Source organism: Andrena cerasifolii, unplaced genomic scaffold, assembly GCF_050908995.1.
Source record: "Andrena cerasifolii isolate SP2316 unplaced genomic scaffold, iyAndCera1_principal scaffold0416, whole genome shotgun sequence".
In the NCBI taxonomy this organism is placed as follows: domain Eukaryota; kingdom Metazoa; phylum Arthropoda; class Insecta; order Hymenoptera; family Andrenidae; genus Andrena; species Andrena cerasifolii.
The window spans coordinates 2,186-24,763 of NW_027485309.1; the positions used below are offsets into that span (position 1 = coordinate 2,186).

General features: G+C 20.9%; 2 long non-coding RNA genes across 8 annotated transcripts; both read left to right on the forward strand.

Annotated features, from left to right (window-relative positions):
- The first annotated feature begins 263 nt into the window (after nucleotides 1-263).
- LOC143378122 (uncharacterized) lies at nucleotides 264-12,930 on the forward strand. 7 transcript variants are annotated; one of them, XR_013087627.1, is made up of 4 exons: nucleotides 264-365; nucleotides 6,735-6,873; nucleotides 9,356-10,485; nucleotides 11,562-12,930. It is a non-coding gene; the product is annotated as an uncharacterized LOC143378122 (long non-coding RNA). The 7 variants fall into 7 exon arrangements; XR_013087625.1 differs by lacking the exon at nucleotides 264-365 and having other exon boundaries at nucleotides 5,972-6,873; nucleotides 11,562-12,145; nucleotides 12,300-12,930; XR_013087626.1 differs by lacking the exon at nucleotides 264-365 and adding an exon at nucleotides 5,972-6,126 and having other exon boundaries at nucleotides 6,735-6,851; nucleotides 9,333-10,485.
- Nucleotides 12,931-13,925: 995 nt separating this feature from the next.
- On the forward strand, nucleotides 13,926-19,247 carry LOC143378124 (uncharacterized). Its single transcript, XR_013087629.1, has 3 exons — nucleotides 13,926-14,473; nucleotides 15,954-17,390; nucleotides 18,895-19,247. It is a non-coding gene; the product is annotated as an uncharacterized LOC143378124 (long non-coding RNA).
- Nucleotides 19,248-22,578: the final 3,331 nt, after the last annotated feature.

Consider the following 22,578-nt stretch of genomic DNA (forward strand, 5'->3'; position numbering starts at 1 on the left):
ATAGGTAAATAAATTAAAGGAAAAATAGGTAAATGAACAGAGAAAAATAGGTAAATAAACCAAAGAAAAAAAGTTAAATAAAAAAATAGGTAAATAAATTAGAGGAAAAAATAGGTAAATAAACAGAGAAAAAATACGTAAATAAATGAGAGAGAAAAATAGGTAAATATATAGAGAAAAAATAGGTAAATTATCTGGAGATAAAATAGGTGTATAAATAGAGATAAATAGCTAAATAAATCAAAGAAAAAAAGGTAAATAAAAAAATATGTAATGAAATTAGAGAAAAATATAGGTAAATAAATGAGAAAGAAAAATGCGTAAATAACTAGAGAAAAAATTGGTAACTAAATAGAGAAAAATAGGTAAATAAATAGAGAAAAATAGGTAAATAAAATAGGGAAAAATAGGTAAATAAACAGAGAAAAATAGGTAAATAAGTAGAGAAAACAAAAGAGGTAAATAAATAGAGAAAAAATAGGAAAATAAATAGAGAAAAATAGGTAAATTATATAGAGAAAAAATAGGTGTATAAATAGAGATAAATAGCTAAATAAATCAAAGAAAAAAAGGTAAATAAAAAAATAGGTAAATAAATTAGAGGAAAAAATAGGTAAATAACTAGAGAAAAATAGGTAAATAAATAGAGAAAACAAACGAGGTAAATAAATAGTGAAAAATAGTAAAATAAATAGAGAAAAAATAGGTAAATTATCTGGAGAAAGAATAGGTGTATAAATAGAGATAAATAGCTAAATAAATCAAAGAAAAAAAGGTAAATAAAAAAATATGTAAATAAATTAGAGGAAAAAATAGGTAAATAACTAGAGAAAAATAGGTAAATAAATAGAGAAAACAAAAGAGGTAAATAAATAGAGAAAAATAGGAAAATAAATAGAGAAAAAATAGGTAAATTATCTGGAGAAAAAATAGGTGTATAAATAGAGAAAAAATAGGTGTATAAATAGAGATAAATAGCTAAATAAATCAAAGAAAAAAAGGTAAATAAAAAAATATGTAATGAAATTGGAGGAAAATATAGTTAAATAAATGAGAAAGAAAAATGCGTAAATAACTAGAGAAATAATTGGTAACTAAATAGAGAAAAATAGGTAAATAAAATAGGGAAAAATAGGTAAATAAACAGAGAAAAATAGGTAAATAAGTAGAGAAAACAAAAGAGGTAAATAAATAGAGAACAAATAGGAAAATAAATAGAGAAAAATAGGGAAATTATATAGAGAAAAAATAGGTGTATAAATAGAGAAAAAATAGGTGTATAAATAGAGATAAATAGCTAAATAAATCAAAGAAAAAAAGGTAAATAAAAAAATAGGTAAATAAACTAGAGAAAAAAATAGGTAAATAAATTAGAGAAAAAATAGGTAAATTATCTAGAGAAAAAATAGGTGTATAAATATAGATAAATAGCTACATAAATCAAAGAAAAAAAGGTAAATAAAAAAATACGTAAATAAATTAAAGGAAAAATAGGTAAATAAACAGAGAAAATATAGGTGTATAAATATAGATAAATAGCTAAATGAATCAAAGAAAAAAAGGTAAATAAAACAATAGGTAAAGAAATTAAAGGAAAAAATAGGTAAATAAACAGAGAAAAAATAGGTAAATAAATGAGAGAAAAATAGGTAAATATCTAGAGAAAAAATAGGTAAATAAATAGAGAAAAATAGGTAAATAAAAAGAGAAAAAATAGGTAAATAAAATAGGGAAAAATAGGTAAATAAACAGAGATAAATAGGTAAATAAGTAGAGAAAACAAAAGAGGTGAACAAATAGAGAAAAAATAGTAAAATAAATAGAGAAAAAATAGTAAAATAAATAGAGAAAAAATAGGTAAATTATCTGGAGATAAAATAGGTGTATAAATAGAGATAAATAGCTAAATAAATCAAAGAAAAAAAGGTAAATAAAAAAATATGTAATGAAATTGGAGGAAAATATAGTTAAATAAATGAGAAAGAAAAATGCGTAAATAACTAGAGAAAAAATTGGTAACTAAATAGAGAAAAATAGGTAAATAAAATAGGGGAAAATAGGTAAATAAACAGAGAAAAATAGGTAAATAAGTAGAGAAAACAAAAGAGGTAAATAAATAGAGAACAAATAGGAAAATAAATAGAGAAAAATAGGTAAATTATATAGAGAAAAAATAGGTGTATAAATAGAGATAAATAGCTAAATAAATCAAAGAAAAAAAGGTGAATAAAAAAATAAGTAAATAAATTAGAGGAAAAAATAGGTAAATAACTAGAGAAAAATAGGTAAATAAATAGAGAAAACAAAAGAGGTAAATAAATAGAGAAAAATAGGAAAATAAATAGAGAAAAAATAGGTATATTATCTAGAGAAAAAATAGGTGTATAAATAGAGATAAATAGCTAAATAAATCAAAGAAAAAAAGGTAAATAAAAAAATAGGTAAATAAATTAGAGGAAAAAATAGGTAAATAACTAGAGAAAAATAGGTAAATAAATAGAGAAAACAAAAGAGGTAAATAAATAGAGAAAAATAGGAAAATAAATAGAGAAAAAATAGGTATATTATCTAGAGAAAAAATAGGTGTATAAATAGAGATAAATAGCTAAATAAATCAAAGAAAAAAAGGTAAATAAAAAAATAGGTAAATAAATTAGAGGAAAAAATAGGTAAATAACTAGAGAAAAATAGGTAAATAAATAGAGAAAACAAAAGAGGTAAATAAATAGAGAAAAATAGGAAAATAAATAGAGAAAAAATAGGTAAATTATCTAGAGAAAAAATAGGTGTATAAATAGAGAAAAAATAGGTGTATAAATAGAGATAAATAGCTAAATAAATCAAAGAAAAAAAGGTAAATAAAAAAATAGGTAAATAAACTAGAGAAAAAAATAGGTAAATAAATTAGAGAAAAAATAGGTAAATTATCTAGAGAAAAAATAGGTGTATAAATATAGATAAATAGCTACATAAATCAAAGAAAAAAAGGTAAATAAAAAAATACGTAAATAAATTAAAGGAAAAATAGGTAAATAAACAGAGAAAATATAGGTGTATAAATATAGATAAATAGCTAAATGAATCAAAGAAAAAAAGGTAAATAAAACAATAGGTAAAGAAATTAAAGGAAAAAATAGGTAAATAAACAGAGAAAAAATAGGTAAATAAATGAGAGAAAATATAGGTAAATTATCTAGAGAAAAATAGGTAAATAAATAGAGAAAACAAAAGAGGTAAATAAATAGAGAAAAAATAGGTAAATAAATACATAAAAATAGGTAAATTAGGGAGAGAAAAAATAGGTGTATAAATAGAGAAAAATAGGTAATGAAGTACAGAAAACAAAGTAGGTAAATAAATACAGAAAAAAGAGGTAAATAACTAGAGAAAAATAGGTAAATAATTAGAGAAAACAAAAGAGGTAAATAAATAGAGAAAAATAGGAAAATAAATAGAGAAAAATAGGTAAATTATCTAGAGAAAAAATAGGTGTATAAATAGAGATAAATAGCTAATTAAATCAAAGAAAAAAAGGTAAATAAAAAAATAGGTAAATAAACTAGAGAAAAAAATAGGTAAATAAATTAGAGAAAAAATAGGTAAATTATCTAGAGAAAAAAAGGTGTATAAATATAGATAAATAGCTACATAAATCAAAGAAAAAAAGGAAAATAAAAAAATACGTAAATAAATTAAAGGAAAAATAGGTAAATAAACAGAGAAAAATAGGAAAATAAATGAGAGAAAATATAGGTAAATGACTAGAGAAACAATAGGGAAATAAATAGAGAAAAATAGGTAAATTATCTAGAGAAAAAATAGGTAAATAAATAGAGAAACAAAAGAGGTAAATAAATAGAGAAAACAAAAGAGGCAAATAAATAGAGAAAACAAAAGAGGTAAATAAATACAGAAAAATAGGTAAATTATCTAGAGAAAAAATAGGTGTATAAATAGAGAAAAATAGGTAAATAAACCAAAGAAAAAAGGTAAATAAATTAGGGGAAAAAATAGGTAAATAAACAGAGAAAAAATAAGTAAATAAATGAGAGAAATAATAGGTGTATAAATAGAGAAAACAAAAGAGGTAAATAAATAGAGAAAACAAAAGAGGTAAATAAATAGAGAAAAATAGGTAAATAAATAGAAAAAAAATAGGTAAATAAAATAGGGAAAAATAGGTAAATAAACAGAGAAAACAAAAGAGGTAAATAAATAGAGAAAAAATAGGTAAATAAATACAGAAAAATAGATAAATTAGGTAGAGAAAAAATAGGTGTATAAATAGAGAAAAATAGGTAAATAAACCAAAGGAAAAAAGGTAAATAAAAAATAGGTAAATAAATTAGAGGAAAAAATAAGTAAAAAAACAGAGAAAAATAGGTAATGAAGTAGAGAAAACAAAGTAGGTAAATAAATACAGAAAGAAGAGGTAAATAACTAGGGAAAAATAGGTAAATAAATAGAGAAAACAAAAGGGGTAAATAAATAGAGAAAAATAGGGAAATAAATAGAGAAAAATAGGTAAATTATCTAGAGAAAAAATAGGTGTATAAATAGAGAAAAATAGCTAATTAAAAAAAAATAGGTAAATAAATAGATGGAAAAAAGGTAAATAAATAGAGAAAACAAAGGAGGTAAATAAATAGAGAAAAAATAGGTAAATAAATAGAGAAAAAAGAGGTAAATAAGTAGAGAAAAATAGGTAAATAAATAGGTAAAAAATAGGTAAATAGACTAGAGAAAAAAAGTGTATAAATACAGAAAAATAGCTAAATAAATCAAGGAAAAAAAGGTAAATGAAAAAATAGGTAAATAAATTAGAGGAAAAAATAGGTAACGAAACAGAGCAAAAATAGGTAAATAAATGAGAGAAAAAAATAGGTAAATAACTAGAGGAAAAATAGGTAAATAAATAGAGAAAACAAAAGAGGTAAATAAATAGAGAAAAATAGGTAAATTAGCTGGAGAAAAAATAGGTGTATAAATAGAGAAAAATAGCTAAATAAATCAAAGAAAAAAGGTAAATAAAAAATAGGTAAATAAATTAGAGGAAAAAATAGGTAAATAACTAGAGAAATATAGGTAAATAAATAGAGAAAACAAACGAGGTAAATAAATAGTGAAAAATAGTAAAATAAATAGAGAAAAAATAGGTAAATTATCTGGAGAAAAAATAGGTGTATAAATAGAGATAAATAGCTAAATAAATCAAAGAAAAAAAGGTAAATAAAAAAATAGGTAAATAAATTAGAGGAAAAAATAGGTAAATAACTAGAGAAAAATAGGTAAATAAATAGAGAAAACAAAAGAGGTAAATAAATAGAGAAAAATAGGAAAATAAATAGAGAAAAAATAGGTAAATTATCTAGAGAAAAAATAGGTGTATAAATAGAGATAAATAGCTTAATAAATCAAAGAAAAAAAGGTAAATAAAAAAATAGGTAACTAAATTAAAGGAAAAATAGGTAAATAAACAGAGAAAAATAGGAAAATAAATGAGAGAAAATATAGGTAAATGACTAGAGAAACAATAGGTAAATAAATAGAGAAAATATAGGTGTATAAATTAGAGAAAGAAAGAGGTAAATAAATAGAAAAAAGTAAATGAATAGAGAAAACAAAGGAGGTAAATAAATAGAGAAAAATAGGTAAATAAATAGAGAAAAAAGAGGTAAATAAGTAGAGAAAAATAGGTAAATAAATAGATAAAAAATAGGTAAATAAACTAGAGAAAGAAAGTGTATAAATACAGAAAAATAGCTAAATAAACCAAAGGAAAAAAGGTAAATAAAAAAATAGGTAAATAAATTAGAGGAAAAAATAGGTAACTAAACAGAGAAAAAATAGGAAAATAAATGAGAGAAAATATAGGTAAATAACTACAGAAACAATAGGTAAATAAATAGAGACAAATAGGTAAATAAATAGAGAAAATATAGGTGTATAAATTAGAGAAAGAAAGGGGTATATAAATAGAAAAAAGTTAATGAATAGAGAAAAAATTGGAAAATAAATAGTGAAAAAATAGGTAAATAAATAGAGAAAAATAGGTAAATTATCTAGAGAAAAATAGGTAAATAAATAGAGAAAACAAAAGAGGTAAATAAATAGAGAAAAAAATAGGTAAATAAATACAGAAAAATAGGTAAATTAGGTAGAGAAAAAATAGGTGTATAAATAGAGAAAAATAGGTAAATAAACCAAAGGAAAAAAGATAAATAAAAAAATTGGTATATAAATTAGAGGAAAAAATAGGTAAATAAACAGAGAAAAATAGTTAATGAAGTAGAGAAAACAAAGTAGGTAAATAAATACAGAAAAAAGAGGTAAATAAACTAGAGAAAAAATAGGTGTATAAATAGAGAAAAATAGCTAATTAAAAAAAATAGGTAAATAAATAGATGGAAAAAAAGGTAAATAAATAGAGAAAACAAAGGAGGTAAATAAATTGAGAAAAATACGTAAATAAATAGAGAAAAAAGAGGTAAATAAGTAGAGAAAAATAGGTAAATAAACTAGAGAAAAAAGTGTATAAATACAGAAGAATAGCTAAATAAACCAAAGGAAAAAAGGTAAATAAAAAAATAGGTAAATAAATTAGAGGAAAAATAGGTAACTAAACAGAGAAAAAATAGGAAAATAAATGAGAGAAAATATAGGTAAATTATCTAGAGAAAAATAGGTAAATAAATAGAGAAAACAAAAGAGGTAAATAAATAGAGAAAAAATAGGTAAATAAATACAGAAAAATAGGTAAATTAGGGAGAGAAAAAATAGGTGTATAAATAGAGAAAAATAGGTAATGAAGTACAGAAAACAAAGTAGGTAAATAAATACAGAAAAAAGAGGTAAATAACTAGAGAAAAATAGGTAAATAATTAGAGAAAACAAAAGAGGTAAATAAATAGAGAAAAATAGGAAAATAAATAGAGAAAAATAGGTAAATTATCTAGAGAAAAAATAGGTGTATAAATAGAGATAAATAGCTAATTAAATCAAAGAAAAAAAGGAAAATAAAAAAATACGTAAATAAATTAAAGGAAAAATAGGTAAATAAACAGAGAAAAATAGGAAAATAAATGAGAGAAAATATAGGTAAATGACTAGAGAAACAATAGGGAAATAAATAGAGAAAAATAGGTAAATTATCTAGAGAAAAAATAGGTAAATAAATAGAGAAACAAAAGAGGTAAATAAATAGAGAAAACAAAAGAGGCAAATAAATAGAGAAAACAAAAGAGGTAAATAAATACAGAAAAATAGGTAAATTATCTAGAGAAAAAATAGGTGTATAAATAGAGAAAAATAGGTAAATAAACCAAAGAAAAAAGGTAAATAAATTAGGGGAAAAAATAGGTAAATAAACAGAGAAAAAATAAGTAAATAAATGAGAGAAATAATAGGTGTATAAATAGAGAAAACAAAAGAGGTAAATAAATAGAGAAAACAAAAGAGGTAAATAAATAGAGAAAAATAGGTAAATAAATAGAAAAAAAATAGGTAAATAAAATAGGGAAAAATAGGTAAATAAACAGAGAAAACAAAAGAGGTAAATAAATAGAGAAAAAATAGGTAAATAAATACAGAAAAATAGATAAATTAGGTAGAGAAAAAATAGGTGTATAAATAGAGAAAAATAGGTAAATAAACCAAAGGAAAAAAGGTAAATAAAAAATAGGTAAATAAATTAGAGGAAAAAATAAGTAAAAAAACAGAGAAAAATAGGTAATGAAGTAGAGAAAACAAAGTAGGTAAATAAATACAGAAAGAAGAGGTAAATAACTAGGGAAAAAATAGGTAAATAAATAGAGAAAACAAAAGGGGTAAATAAATAGAGAAAAAATAGGGAAATAAATAGAGAAAAATAGGTAAATTATCTAGAGAAAAAATAGGTGTATAAATAGAGAAAAATAGCTAATTAAAAAAAATAGGTAAATAAATAGATGGAAAAAAGGTAAATAAATAGAGAAAACAAAGGAGGTAAATAAATAGAGAAAAAATAGGTAAATAAATAGAGAAAAAAGAGGTAAATAAGTAGAGAAAAATAGGTAAATAAATAGGTAAAAAATAGGTAAATAGACTAGAGAAAAAAAGTGTATAAATACAGAAAAATAGCTAAATAAATCAAGGAAAAAAAGGTAAATAAAAAAATAGGTAAATAAATTAGAGGAAAAAATAGGTAACGAAACAGAGCAAAAATAGGTAAATAAATGAGAGAAAAAAATAGGTAAATAACTAGAGGAAAAATAGGTAAATAAATAGAGAAAACAAAAGAGGTAAATAAATAGAGAAAAATAGGTAAATTAGCTGGAGAAAAAATAGGTGTATAAATAGAGAAAAATAGCTAAATAAATCAAAGAAAAAAAGGTAAATAAAAAATAGGTAAATAAATTAAAGGGAAAAATAGGTAAATAAACAGAGAAAAAATACGTAAATAAATGAGAGAGAAAAATAGGTAAATATATAGAGAAAAAATGGGAAAATAAATAGAGAAAACAAAAGAGGTAAATAAATAGAGAAAAAATAGGGAAATAAATAGAGAAAAATAGGTAAATAAACCAAACGAAAAAAGGTAAATAAAAAAATAGGTATATAAATTACAGGAAAAAATAGGTAAATAAACAGAGAAAAATAGGAAAATATATGAGAGAAAATATAGGTAAATAACTAGAGAAACAATAGGTAAATAAATAGAGAAAAATAGGTAAATAAATAGAGAAAATATAGGTGTATAAATTAGAGAAAGAATGTGGTAAATGAATAGAAAAGAGTTAATGAATAGAGAAAAAATTGGAAAATAAATAGATAAAAAATAGGTAAATAAATAGAGAAAAAATAGGTAAATTATCTAGAGAAAAATTGGTAAATAAGTAGAGAAAACAAAAGAGGTAAATAAATAGAGAAAAAATAGGAAAATAAATAGAGAAAAATAGGTAAATTATCTAGAGAAAAAATAGGTGTATAAATAGAGATAAATAGGTGTATAAATAGAGATAAATAGCTAATTAAATCAAAGAAAAAAAGGTAAATAAAAAAATAGGTAAATAAATTAGAGAATAAATAGGTAAATTATCTAGAGAAAAAATAGGTGTATAAATATAGATAAATAGCTACATAAATCAAAGAAAAAAAGTTAAATAAAAAAATAGGTAAATAAATACAGAAAGAAGAGGTAAATAACTAGGGAAAAAATAGGTAAATAAATAAAGAAAACAAAAGAGGTAAATAAATAGAGAAAAAATAGGGAAATAAATAGAGAAAAATAGGTAAATTATCTAGAGAAAAAATAGGTGTATAAATAGAGAAAAATAGCTAATTAAAAAAAATAGGTAAATAAATAGATGGAAAAAAGGTAAATAAATAGAGAAAAAAGAGGTAAATAAGTAGAGAAAAATAGGTAAATAAATAGATAAAAATAGGTAAATAGACTAGAGAAAAAAAGTGTATAAATACAGAAAAATAGCTAAATAAATCAAGGAAAAAAAGGTAAATAAAAAAATAGGTAAATAAATTAGAGGAAAAAATAGGTAACGAAACAGAGCAAAAATAGGTAAATAAATGAGAGAAAAAAATAGGTAAATAACTAGAGGAAAAATAGGTAAATAAATAGAGAAAACAAAAGAGGTAAATAAATAGAGAAAAATAGGTAAATTAGCTGGAGAAAAAATAGGTGTATAAATAGAGAAAAATAGCTAATTAAAAAAAATAGGTAAATAAATAGATGGAAAAAAGGTAAATAAATAGAGAAAACAAAGGAGGTAAATAAATAGAGAAAAAATAGGTAAATAAATAGAGAAAAAAGAGGTAAATAAGTAGAGAAAAATAGGTAAATAAATAGGTAAAAAATAGGTAAATAGACTAGAGAAAAAAAGTGTATAAATACAGAAAAATAGCTAAATAAATCAAGGAAAAAAAGGTAAATAAAAAAATAGGTAAATAAATTAGAGGAAAAAATAGGTAACGAAACAGAGCAAAAATAGGTAAATAAATGAGAGAAAAAAATAGGTAAATAACTAGAGGAAAAATAGGTAAATAAATAGAGAAAACAAAAGAGGTAAATAAATAGAGAAAAATAGGTAAATTAGCTGGAGAAAAAATAGGTGTATAAATAGAGAAAAATAGCTAAATAAATCAAAGAAAAAAAGGTAAATAAAAAATAGGTAAATAAATTAAAGGGAAAAATAGGTAAATAAACAGAGAAAAAATACGTAAATAAATGAGAGAGAAAAATAGGTAAATATATAGAGAAAAAATGGGAAAATAAATAGAGAAAACAAAAGAGGTAAATAAATAGAGAAAAAATAGGGAAATAAATAGAGAAAAATAGGTAAATAAACCAAAGGAAAAAAGGTAAATAAAAAAATAGGTATATAAATTACAGGAAAAAATAGGTAAATAAACAGAGAAAAATAGGAAAATATATGAGAGAAAATATAGGTAAATAACTAGAGAAACAATAGGTAAATAAATAGAGAAAAATAGGTAAATAAATAGAGAAAATATAGGTGTATAAATTAGAGAAAGAATGTGGTAAATGAATAGAAAAGAGTTAATGAATAGAGAAAAAATTGGAAAATAAATAGATAAAAAATAGGTAAATAAATAGAGAAAAAATAGGTAAATTATCTAGAGAAAAATTGGTAAATAAGTAGAGAAAACAAAAGAGGTAAATAAATAGAGAAAAAATAGGAAAATAAATAGAGAAAAATAGGTAAATTATCTAGAGAAAAAATAGGTGTATAAATAGAGATAAATAGGTGTATAAATAGAGATAAATAGCTAATTAAATCAAAGAAAAAAAGGTAAATAAAAAAATAGGTAAATAAACTAGAGAAAAAAAATAGGTAAATAAATTAGAGAATAAATAGGTAAATTATCTAGAGAAAAAATAGGTGTATAAATATAGATAAATAGCTACATAAATCAAAGAAAAAAAGTTAAATAAAAAAATAGGTAAATAAATACAGAAAGAAGAGGTAAATAACTAGGGAAAAAATAGGTAAATAAATAAAGAAAACAAAAGAGGTAAATAAATAGAGAAAAAATAGGGAAATAAATAGAGAAAAATAGGTAAATTATCTAGAGAAAAAATAGGTGTATAAATAGAGAAAAATAGCTAATTAAAAAAAATAGGTAAATAAATAGATGGAAAAAAGGTAAATAAATAGAGAAAAAAGAGGTAAATAAGTAGAGAAAAATAGGTAAATAAATAGATAAAAATAGGTAAATAGACTAGAGAAAAAAAGTGTATAAATACAGAAAAATAGCTAAATAAATCAAGGAAAAAAAGGTAAATAAAAAAATAGGTAAATAAATTAGAGGAAAAAATAGGTAACGAAACAGAGCAAAATAGGTAAATAAATGAGAGAAAAAAATAGGTAAATAACTAGAGGAAAAATAGGTAAATAAATAGAGAAAACAAAAGAGGTAAATAAATAGAGAAAAATAGGTAAATTAGCTGGAGAAAAAATAGGTGTATAAATAGAGAAAAATAGCTAAATAGATCAAAGAAAAAAAGGTAAATAAAAAATAGGTAAATAAATTAAAGGGAAAAATAGGTAAATAAACAGAGAAAAATACGTAAATAAATGAGAGAGAAAAATAGGTAAATATATAGAGAAAAAATGGGAAAATAAATAGAGAAAACAAAAGAGGTAAATAAATAGAGAAAAAATAGGGAAATAAATAGAGAAAAATAGGTAAATTATCTAGAGAAAAAATAGGTGTATAAATAGAGATAAATAGGTGTATAAATAGAGATAAATAGCTAATTAAATCAAAGAAAAAAAGGTAAATAAAAAAATAGGTAAATAAACTAGAGAAAAAAAAATAGGTAAATAAATTAGAGAATAAATAGGTAAATTATCTAGAGAAAAAATAGGTGTATAAATATAGATAAATAGCTACATAAATCAAAGAAAAAAAGTTAAATAAAAAAATAGGTAAATAAATTAAAGGAAAAATAGGTAAATAAACAGAGAAAAATAGGAAAATAAATGAGAGAAAATATAGGCAAATGACTAGAGAAACAATAGGGAAATAAATAGAGAAAAATAGGTAAATTATCTAGAGAAAAAATAGGTGTATAGATATAGATAAATAGCTAAATAAATCAAAGAAAAAAAGGTAAATAAAACAATAGGTAAAGAAATTAAACGAAAAATAGGTAAATAACCAGAGAAAAAATAGGTAAATAAATGAGAGAAAAAATAGGTAAATATCTAGAGAAAAAATAGGTAAATAAATAGAGAAAAATAGGTAAATAAACAAAAGAAAAAAAGTTAAATAAAAAATAGTTAAATAAATTAGAGGAAAAAATAGGTAAATAAACAGAGAAAAAATACGTAAATAAATGAGAGAGAAAAATAGGTAAATATATAGAGAAAAAATAGGTAAATAAATAGAGAAAATAGAGGTAAATAAATAGAGAAAAAGAGGTAAATAAGTACATAAGAAAATAGGTAAATAAAATAGAGAAAAAAATAGGCAAATAAATAGCTAAAAATAGGTAAATAAACTAGAGAAAAAGTAGGTGTATAAATAGAGAAAAAGTAGGAAAATATAATAGAGAAAAAGTAGGTAAATAAACAGAGAAAACATAGGTAAATAAATTAGAGAAAAAAATAGATAAAGAAATAGTGAAAAATAGGTAATGAAGTAGAGAATACAAAGGAGGTAAATAAAAACAGAAAATAGGTAAATAAATAGAGAAAAATAGGTAAATAAATAGAGAAAAATAGGTAAATAAAATAGGGAAAAATAGGTAAATAAACAGAGAAAAATAGGTAAATAAGTAGAGAAAACAAAAGAGGTAAACAAATAGAGAAAAAATAGTAAAATAAATAGAGAAAAAATAGGTAAATTATCTGGAGATAAAATAGGTGTATAAATAGAGATAAATAGATAAATAAATCAAAGAAAAAAAAGGTAAATAAAAAAATATGTAATGAAATTAGAGAAAATATAGGTAAATAAATGAGAATGAAAAATGCGTAAATAACTAGAGAAAAATTTGGTAACTAAATAGAGAAAAATAGGTAAATAAATAGAGAAAAATAGGTAAATAAAATAGGGAAAAATAGGTAAATAAACAGAGAAAAATAGGTAAATATGTAGAGAAAACAAAAGAGGTAAATAAATAGAGAAAAAATAGGAAAATAAATAGAGAAAAATAGGAAAATTATATAGAGAAAAAAATAGGTGTATAAATAGAGATAAATAGCTAAATAAATCAAAGAAAAAAAGGTAAATAAAAAAATAGGTAAATAAATTAGAGGAAAAATAGGTAAATAAACAGAGAAAAACAAGAAAATAAATGAGAGAAAATATAGGAAAATAAATGAGAGAAAATATAGGTAAATGACTAGAGAAACAATAGGTAAATAAATAGAGAAAAATAGGTAAATAAATAGAGAAAGAAAGGGGGTAAATAAATAGAAAAAAGTTAATGAATAGAGAAAAAATTGGAAAATAAATAGTGAAAAAATAGGTAAATAAATAGAGAAAAATAGGTAAATAAGTAGAGAAAACAAAAGAGGTAAACAAATAGAGAAAAATAGTAAAATAAATAGAGAAAAAATAGGTAAATTATCTGGAGATAAAATAGGTGTATAAATAGAGATAAATAGATAAATAAATCAAAGAAAAAAAGGTAAATAAAAAAATATGTAATGAAATTAGAGGAAAATATAGGTAAATAAATGAGAATGAAAAATGCGTAAATAACTAGAGAAAAAATTGGTAACTAAATAGAGAAAAATAGGTAAATAAATAGAGAAAAATAGGTAAATAAAATAGGGAAAAATAGGTAAATAAACAGAGAAAAATAGGTAAATATGTAGAGAAAACAAAAGAGGTAAATAAATAGAGAAAAAATAGGAAAATAAATAGAGAAAAATGGAAAATTATATAGAGAAAAAATAGGTGTATAAATAGAGATAAATAGCTAAACAAATCAAAGAAAAAAAGGTAAATAAAAAAATAGGTAAATAAATTAGAGGAAAAATAGGTAAATAAACAGAGAAAAATAAGAAAATAAATGAGAGAAAATATAGGAAAATAAATGAGAGAAAATATAGGTAAATGACTAGAGAAACAATAGGTAAATAAATAGAGAAAAATAGGTAAATAAATAGAGAAAATATAGGTGTATAAATTAGAGAAAGAAAGAGGTAAATAAATAGAAAAAAGTAAATGAATAGAGAAAAAATTGGAAAATAAATAGAGAAAAAATAGGTAAACAAATAGAGAAAAAATAGGTAAATTATCTAGAGAAAAATAGGTAAATAAGTAGAGAAAACAAAAGAGGTAAATAAATAGAGAAAAAAATAGGTAAATAAATACAGAAAAATAGGTAAATTAGGTAGAGAAAAATAGGTGTATAAATAGAGAAAAGTAGGTAATGTAGTACAAAAAACAAAGTAGGTAAATAAATACAGAAAAAAGAGGTAAATAACTAGAGAAAAAATCGGTAAATAAATAGAGAAAACAAAAGAGGTAAATAAATAGAGAAAAAAATAGGTAAATAAATACAGAAAAATAGGTAAATTAGGTAGAGAAAAAATAGGTGTATAAATAGAGAAAAATTGGTAAAAAAACCAAAGGAAAAAAGATAAATAAAAAAATTGGGATATAAATTAGAGGAAAAAATAATTAAATAAACAGAGAAAAATAGTTAATGAAGTAGAGAAAACAAAGTAGGTAAATAAATACAGAAAAAAGAGGTAAATAAACTAGAGAAAAAATAGGTGTATAAATAGAGAAAAATAGCTAATTAAAAAAATAGGTAAATTAAATAGATGGAAAAAAGGTAAATAAGTAGAGAAAACAAAGGAGGTAAATAAATAGAGAAAATAGGTAAATAAATAGAGAAAAAAGAGGTAAATAAGTAGAGAAAAATAGGTAAATAAATAGATAAAAAATAGGTAAATAAACTAGAGAAAAAAAGTGTATAAATAGAGATAAATAGCTAATTAATTCAAAGAAAAAAAGGTAAATAAAAAAATAGGTAAATAAACTAGAGAAAAAAATAGGTAAATAAATTAGAGAAAAAATAGGTAAATTATCTAGAGAAAAAATAGGTGTATAAATATGGATAAATAGCTACATAAATCAAAGAAAAAGGCAAATAAAAAAATAGGTAAATAAATTAAAGGAAAAATAGGTAAATAAACAGAGAAAAATAGGTAAATAAACCAAAGAAAAAAAGTTAAATAAAAAAATAGGTAAATAAATTAGAGGAAAAAATAGGTAAATAATCAGAGAAAAAATACGTAAATAAATGAGAGAGAAAAATAGGTAAATATATAGAGAAAAAATAGGTAAATTATCTGGAGATAAAATAGGTGTATAAATAGAGATAAATAGCTAAATAAATCAAAGAAAAAAAGGCAAATAAAAAAATATGTAATGAAATTAGAGAAAAATATAGGTAAATAAATGAGAAAGAAAAATGCGTAAATAACTAGAGAAAAAATTGGTAACTAAATAGAGAAAAATAGGTAAATAAATAGAGAAAAATAGGTAAATAAAATAGGGAAAAATAGGTAAATAAACAGAGAAAAATAGGTAAATATGTAGAGAAAACAAAAGAGGTAAATAAATAGAGAAAAAATAGGAAAATAAATAGAGAAAAATAGGAAAATTATATAGAGAAAAAATAGGTGTATAAATAGAGATAAATAGCTAAATAAATCAAAGAAAAAAAGGTAAATAAAAAAATAGGTAAATAAATTAGAGGAAAAATAGGTAAATAAACAGAGAAAAACAAGAAAATAAATGAGAGAAAATATAGGAAAATAAATGAGAGAAAATATAGGTAAATGACTAGAGAAACAATAGGTAAATAAATAGAGAAAAATAGGTAAATAAATAGAGAAAGAAAGGGGTAAATAAATAGAAAAAAGTTAATGAATAGAGAAAAAATTGGAAAATAAATAGTGAAAAAATAGGTAAATAAATAGAGAAAAATAGGTAAATAAGTAGAGAAAACAAAAGAGGTAAACAAATAGAGAAAAAATAGTAAAATAAATAGAGAAAAAATAGGTAAATTATCTGGAGATAAAATAGGTGTATAAATAGAGATAAATAGATAAATAAATCAAAGAAAAAAAGGTAAATAAAAAAATATGTAATGAAATTAGAGGAAAATATAGGTAAATAAATGAGAATGAAAAATGCGTAAATAACTAGAGAAAAAATTGGTAACTAAATAGAGAAAAATAGGTAAATAAATAGAGAAAAATAGGTAAATAAAATAGGGAAAAATAGGTAAATAAACAGAGAAAAATAGGTAAATATGTAGAGAAAACAAAAGAGGTAAATAAATAGAGAAAAATAGGAAAATAAATAGAGAAAAATAGGAAAATTATATAGAGAAAAAATAGGTGTATAAATAGAGATAAATAGCTAAACAAATCAAAGAAAAAAAGGTAAATAAAAAAATAGGTAAATAAATTAGAGGAAAAATAGGTAAATAAACAGAGAAAAATAAGAAAATAAATGAGAGAAAATATAGGAAAATAAATGAGAGAAAATATAGGTAAATGACTAGAGAAACAATAGGTAAATAAATAGAGAAAAATAGGTAAATAAATAGAGAAAATATAGGTGTATAAATTAGAGAAAGAAAGAGGTAAATAAATAGAAAAAAGTAAATGAATAGAGAAAAAATTGGAAAATAAATAGAGAAAAAATAGGTAAACAAATAGAGAAAAAATAGGTAAATTATCTAGAGAAAAATAGGTAAATAAGTAGAGAAAACAAAAGAGGTAAATAAATAGAGAAAAAAATAGGTAAATAAATACAGAAAAATAGGTAAATTAGGTAGAGAAAAATAGGTGTATAAATAGAGAAAAGTAGGTAATGAAGTACAAAAAACAAAGTAGGTAAATAAATACAGAAAAAAGAGGTAAATAACTAGAGAAAAAATCGGTAAATAAATAGAGAAAACAAAAGAGGTAAATAAATAGAGAAAAAAATAGGTAAATAAATACAGAAAAATAGGTAAATTAGGTAGAGAAAAAATAGGTGTATAAATAGAGAAAAATTGGTAAAAAAACCAAAGGAAAAAAGATAAATAAAAAATTGGGATATAAATTAGAGGAAAAAATAATTAAATAAACAGAGAAAAATAGTTAATGAAGTAGAGAAAACAAAGTAGGTAAATAAATACAGAAAAAAGAGGTAAATAAACTAGAGAAAAAATAGGTGTATAAATAGAGAAAAATAGCTAATTAAAAAAAAATAGGTAAATAAATAGATGGAAAAAAGGTAAATAAGTAGAGAAAACAAAGGAGGTAAATAAATAGAGAAAAATAGGTAAATAAATAGAGAAAAAAGAGGTAAATAAGTAGAGAAAAATAGGTAAATAAATAGATAAAAAATAGGTAAATAAACTAGAGAAAAAAAGTGTATAAATAGAGATAAATAGCTAATTAATTCAAAGAAAAAAAGGTAAATAAAAAAATAGGTAAATAAACTAGAGAAAAAAATAGGTAAATAAATTAGAGAAAAAATAGGTAAATTATCTAGAGAAAAAATAGGTGTATAAATATGGATAAATAGCTACATAAATCAAAGAAAAAAGGCAAATAAAAAAATAGGTAAATAAATTAAAGAAAAATAGGTAAATAAACAGAGAAAAATAGGTAAATAAACCAAAGAAAAAAAGTTAAATAAAAAAATAGGTAAATAAATTAGAGGAAAAAATAGGTAAATAATCAGAGAAAAAATACGTAAATAAATGAGAGAGAAAAATAGGTAAATATATAGAGAAAAAATAGGTAAATTATCTGAGATAAAATAGGTGTATAAATAGAGATAAATAGCTAAATAAATCAAAGAAAAAAAGGCAAATAAAAAATATGTAATGAAATTAGAGAAAAATATAGGTAAATAAATGAGAAAGAAAAATGCGTAAATAACTAGAGAAAAAATTGGTAACTAAATAGAGAAAAATAGGTAAATAAATAGAGAAAAATAGGTAAATAAAATAGGGAAAAATAGGTAAATAAACAGAGAAAAATAGGTAAATAAGTAGAGAAAACAAAAGAGGTAAATAAATAGAGAAAAAATAGGAAAATAAATAGAGAAAAATAGGTAAATTATATAGAGAAAAAATAGGTGTATAAATAGAGATAAATAGCTAAATAAATCAAAGAAAAAAGGTAAATAAAAAAATAGGTAAATAAATTAGAGGAAAAAATAGGTAAATAACTAGAGAAAAATAGGTAAATAAATAGAGAAAACAAACGAGGTAAATAAATAGTGAAAAATAGTAAAATAAATAGAGAAAAAATAGGTAAATTATCTGGAGAAAAAATAGGTGTATAAATAGAGATAAATAGCTAAATAAATCAAAGAAAAAAAGGTTAATAAAAAAATATGTAATGAAATTAGAGGAAAATATAGGTAAATAAATGAGAAAGAAAAATGCGTAAATAACTAGAGAAAAAATTGGTAACTAAATAGAGAAAAATAGGATAATAAATAGAGAAAAATAGGTAAATAAAATAGGGAAAAATAGTTAAATAAACAGAGAAATATAGGTAAATAAGTAGAGAAAACAAAAGAGGTAAACAAATAGAGAAAAAATAGGAAAATAAATAGAGAAATATAGGTAAATTATATAGAGAAAAAATAGGTGTATAAATAGAGATAAATAGCTAAATAAATCAAAGAAAAAAAGGTAAATAAAAAAATAAGTAAATAAATTAGAGGAAAAAATAGGTAAATAATTAGAGAAAACATAGGTAAATAAATACAGAAAAATAGGTAAATTAGGTAGAGAAAAATAGGTGTATAAATAGAGAAAAGTAGGTAATGAAGTACAAAAAACAAAGTAGGTAAATAAATACAGAAAAAAGAGGTAAATAACTAGAGAAAAAATAGGTAAATAAATAGAGAAAACAAAAGAGGTAAATAAATAGAGAAAAAAATAGGTAAATAAATACAGAAAAATAGGTAAATTAGGTAGAGAAAAAATAGGTGTATAAATAGAGAAAAATTGGTAAATAAACCAAAGGAAAAAAGATAAATAAAAAAATTGGGATATAAATTAGAGGAAAAAATAATTAAATAAACAGAGAAAAATAGTTAATGAAGTAGAGAAAACAAAGTAGGTAAATAAATACAGAAAAAAGAGGTAAATAAACTAGAGAAAAAATAGGTGTATAAATAGAGAAAAATAGCTAATTAAAAAAAAATAGGTAAATAAATAGATGGAAAAAAGGTAAATAAGTAGAGAAAACATAGGAGGTAAATAAATAGAGAAAAATAGGTAAATAAATAGAGAAAAAAGAGGTAAATAAGTAGAGAAAAATAGGTAAATAAATAGATAAAAAATAGGTAAATAAACTAGAGAAAAAAAGTGTATAAATAGAGATAAATAGCTAATTAAATCAAAGAAAAAAAGGTAAATAAAAAAATTGGTAAATAAACTAGAGAAAAAAATAGGTAAATAAATTAGAGAAAAAATAGGTAAATTATCTAGAGAAAAAATAGGTGTATAAATATAGATAAATAGCTACATAAATCAAAGAATAAAAGGCAAATAAAAAATTGGTAAATAAATTAAAGGAAAAATAGGTAAATAAACAGAGAAAAATAGGTAAATAAACCAAAGAAAAAAAGTTAAATAAAAAAATAGGTAAATAAATTAGAGGAAAAAATAGGTAAATAAACAGAGAAAAAATACGTAAATAAATGAGAGAGAAAAATAGGTAAAAATATAGAGAAAAAATAGGTAAATTATCTGGAGATAAAATAGGTGTAGAAATAGAGATAAATAGCTAAATAAATCAAAGAAAAAAAGGTAAATAAAAAAATATGTAATGAAATTAGAGAAAAATATAGGTAAATAAATGAGAAAGAAAAATGCGTAAATAACTAGAGAAAAAATTGGTAACTAAATAGAGAAAAATAGGTAAATAAATAGAGAAAAATAGGTAAATAAAATAGGGAAAAATAGGTAAATAAACAGAGGAAAATAGGTAAATAAGTAGAGAAAACAAAAGAGGTAAATAAATAGAGAAGAAATAGGAAAATAAATAGAGAAAAATAGGTAAATTATATAGAGAAAAAATAGGTGTATAAATAGAGATAAATAGCTAAATAAATCAAAGAAAAAAAGGTAAATAAAAAAATAGGTAAATAAATTAGAGGAAAAAATAGGTAAATAACTAGAGAAAAATAGGTAAATAAATAGAGAAAACAAAAGAGGTAAATAAATAGAGAAAAATAGGAAAATAAATAGAGAAAAAATAGGTAAATTATCTAGAGAAAAAATAGGTGTATATAGAGATGAATAGCTAAATAAATCAAAGAAAAAAAGGTAAATAAAAAAATAGGTAAATAAACTAGAGAAAAAAATAGGTAAATAATTTAGAGAAAAAATAGGTAAATTATCTAGAGAAAAAATAGGTGTATAAATAGAGATAAATAGCTAAATAAATCAAAGAAAAAAAGGTAAATAAAAAAATAGGTAAATAAATTAGACGAAAAAATAGGTAAATAACTAGAGAAAAATAGGTAAATAAATAGAGAAAACAAAAGATGTAAATAAATAGAGAAAAATAGGAAAATAAATAGAGAAAAAATATGTAAATTATCTAGAGAAAAAATAGGTGTATAAATAGAGAAAAATAGGTAAATAAACCAAAGAAAAAAAGGTAAATAAAGAAATAGGTAAATAAATTAGAGGAAAAAATAGGTAAATAAACAGAGAAAAAATACGTAAATAAATGAGAGAAAAAATAGGTGTATAAATAGAGAAAACAAAAGAGGTAAATAAATACAGAAAACAAAAGAGGTAAATAAATAGAGAAAACAAAAGAGGTAAATAAATACAGAAAAATAGGTAAATTAGCTAGAGAAAAAATAGGTGTATAAATAGAGAAAAATAGGTAAATAAACCAAAGAAAAAAAGGTAAATAAGAAAATAGGTAAATAAATTAGAGGAAAAAATGGGTAAATAACTAGAGAAAAAATTGGTAAATAAATAGAGGAAAAGAAGAGGTAACTAAATAGGGAAAAATAGGTAAATAAATAGAGAAAAAATAGTTAAATAAAATAGGGAAAAATAGGTAAATAAACAGAGAAAAATAGGTAAATATGTAGAGAAAACAAAATAGGTAAATAAATTGAGAAAAAATAGGTAAATAAATACAGAAAAATAGGTAAATTATATAGAGAAAAAATAGGTGTATAAATAGAGATAAATAGCTAAATAAATCAAAGAAAAAAAGGTAAATAAAAAAATATGTCATGAAATTAGAGGAAAATATAGGTAAATAAATGAGAAAGAAAAATGCGTAAATAACTAGAGAAAAAATTGGTAACTAAATAGAGAAAAATAGGTAAATAAATAGAGAAAAATAGGTAAATAAAATAGGGAAAAATAGGTAAATAAACAGAGAAAAATAGGTAAATAAGTAGAGAAAACAAAAGAGGTAAATAAATAGAGAGAAAATAGGAAAATAAATAGAGAAAAATAGGTAAATTATATAGAGAAAAAATAGGTGCATAAATAGAGATAAATAGCTAAATAAATCAAAGAAAAAAAGGTAAATAAAAAAATAGGTAAATAAATTAGAGGAAAAAATAGGTAAATAACTAGAGAAAAATAGGTAAATAAATAGAGAAAACAAAAGAGGTAAATAAATAGAGAAAAATAGGAAAATAAATAGAGAAAAAATAGGTAAATTATCTAGAGAAAAAATAGGTGTATATAGAGATGAATAGCTAAATAAATCAAAGAAAAAAAGGTAAATAAAAAAATAGGTAAATAAACTAGAGAAAAAAATAGGTAAATAATTTAGAGAAAAAATAGGTAAATTATCTAGAGAAAAAATAGGTGTATAAATAGAGATAAATAGCTAAATAAATCAAAGAAAAAAAGGTAAATAAAAAAATAGGTAAATAAATTAGACGAAAAAATAGGTAAATAACTAGAGAAAAATAGGTAAATAACTAGAGAAAACAAAAGATGTAAATAAATAGAGAAAAATAGGAAAATAAATAGAGAAAAAATATGTAAATTATCTAGAGAAAAAATAGGTGTATAAATAGAGAAAAATAGGTAAATAAACCAAAGAAAAAAAGGTAAATAAAGAAATAGGTAAATAAATTAGAGGAAAAAATAGGTAAATAAACAGAGAAAAAATACGTAAATAAATGAGAGAAAAAATAGGTGTATAAATAGAGAAAACAAAAGAGGTAAATAAATACAGAAAACAAAAGAGGTAAATAAATAGAGAAAACAAAAGAGGTAAATAAATACAGAAAAATAGGTAAATTAGCTAGAGAAAAAATAGGTGTATAAATAGAGAAAAATAGGTAAATAAACCAAAGAAAAAAAGGTAAATAAGAAAATAGGTAAATAAATTAGAGGAAAAAATGGGTAAATAACTAGAGAAAAAATTGGTAAATAAATAGAGGAAAAGAAGAGGTAACTAAATAGGGAAAAATAGGTAAATAAATAGAGAAAAAATAGTTAAATAAAATAGGGAAAAATAGGTAAATAAACAGAGAAAAATAGGTAAATAAGTAGAGAAAACAAAAGAGGTAAATAAATTG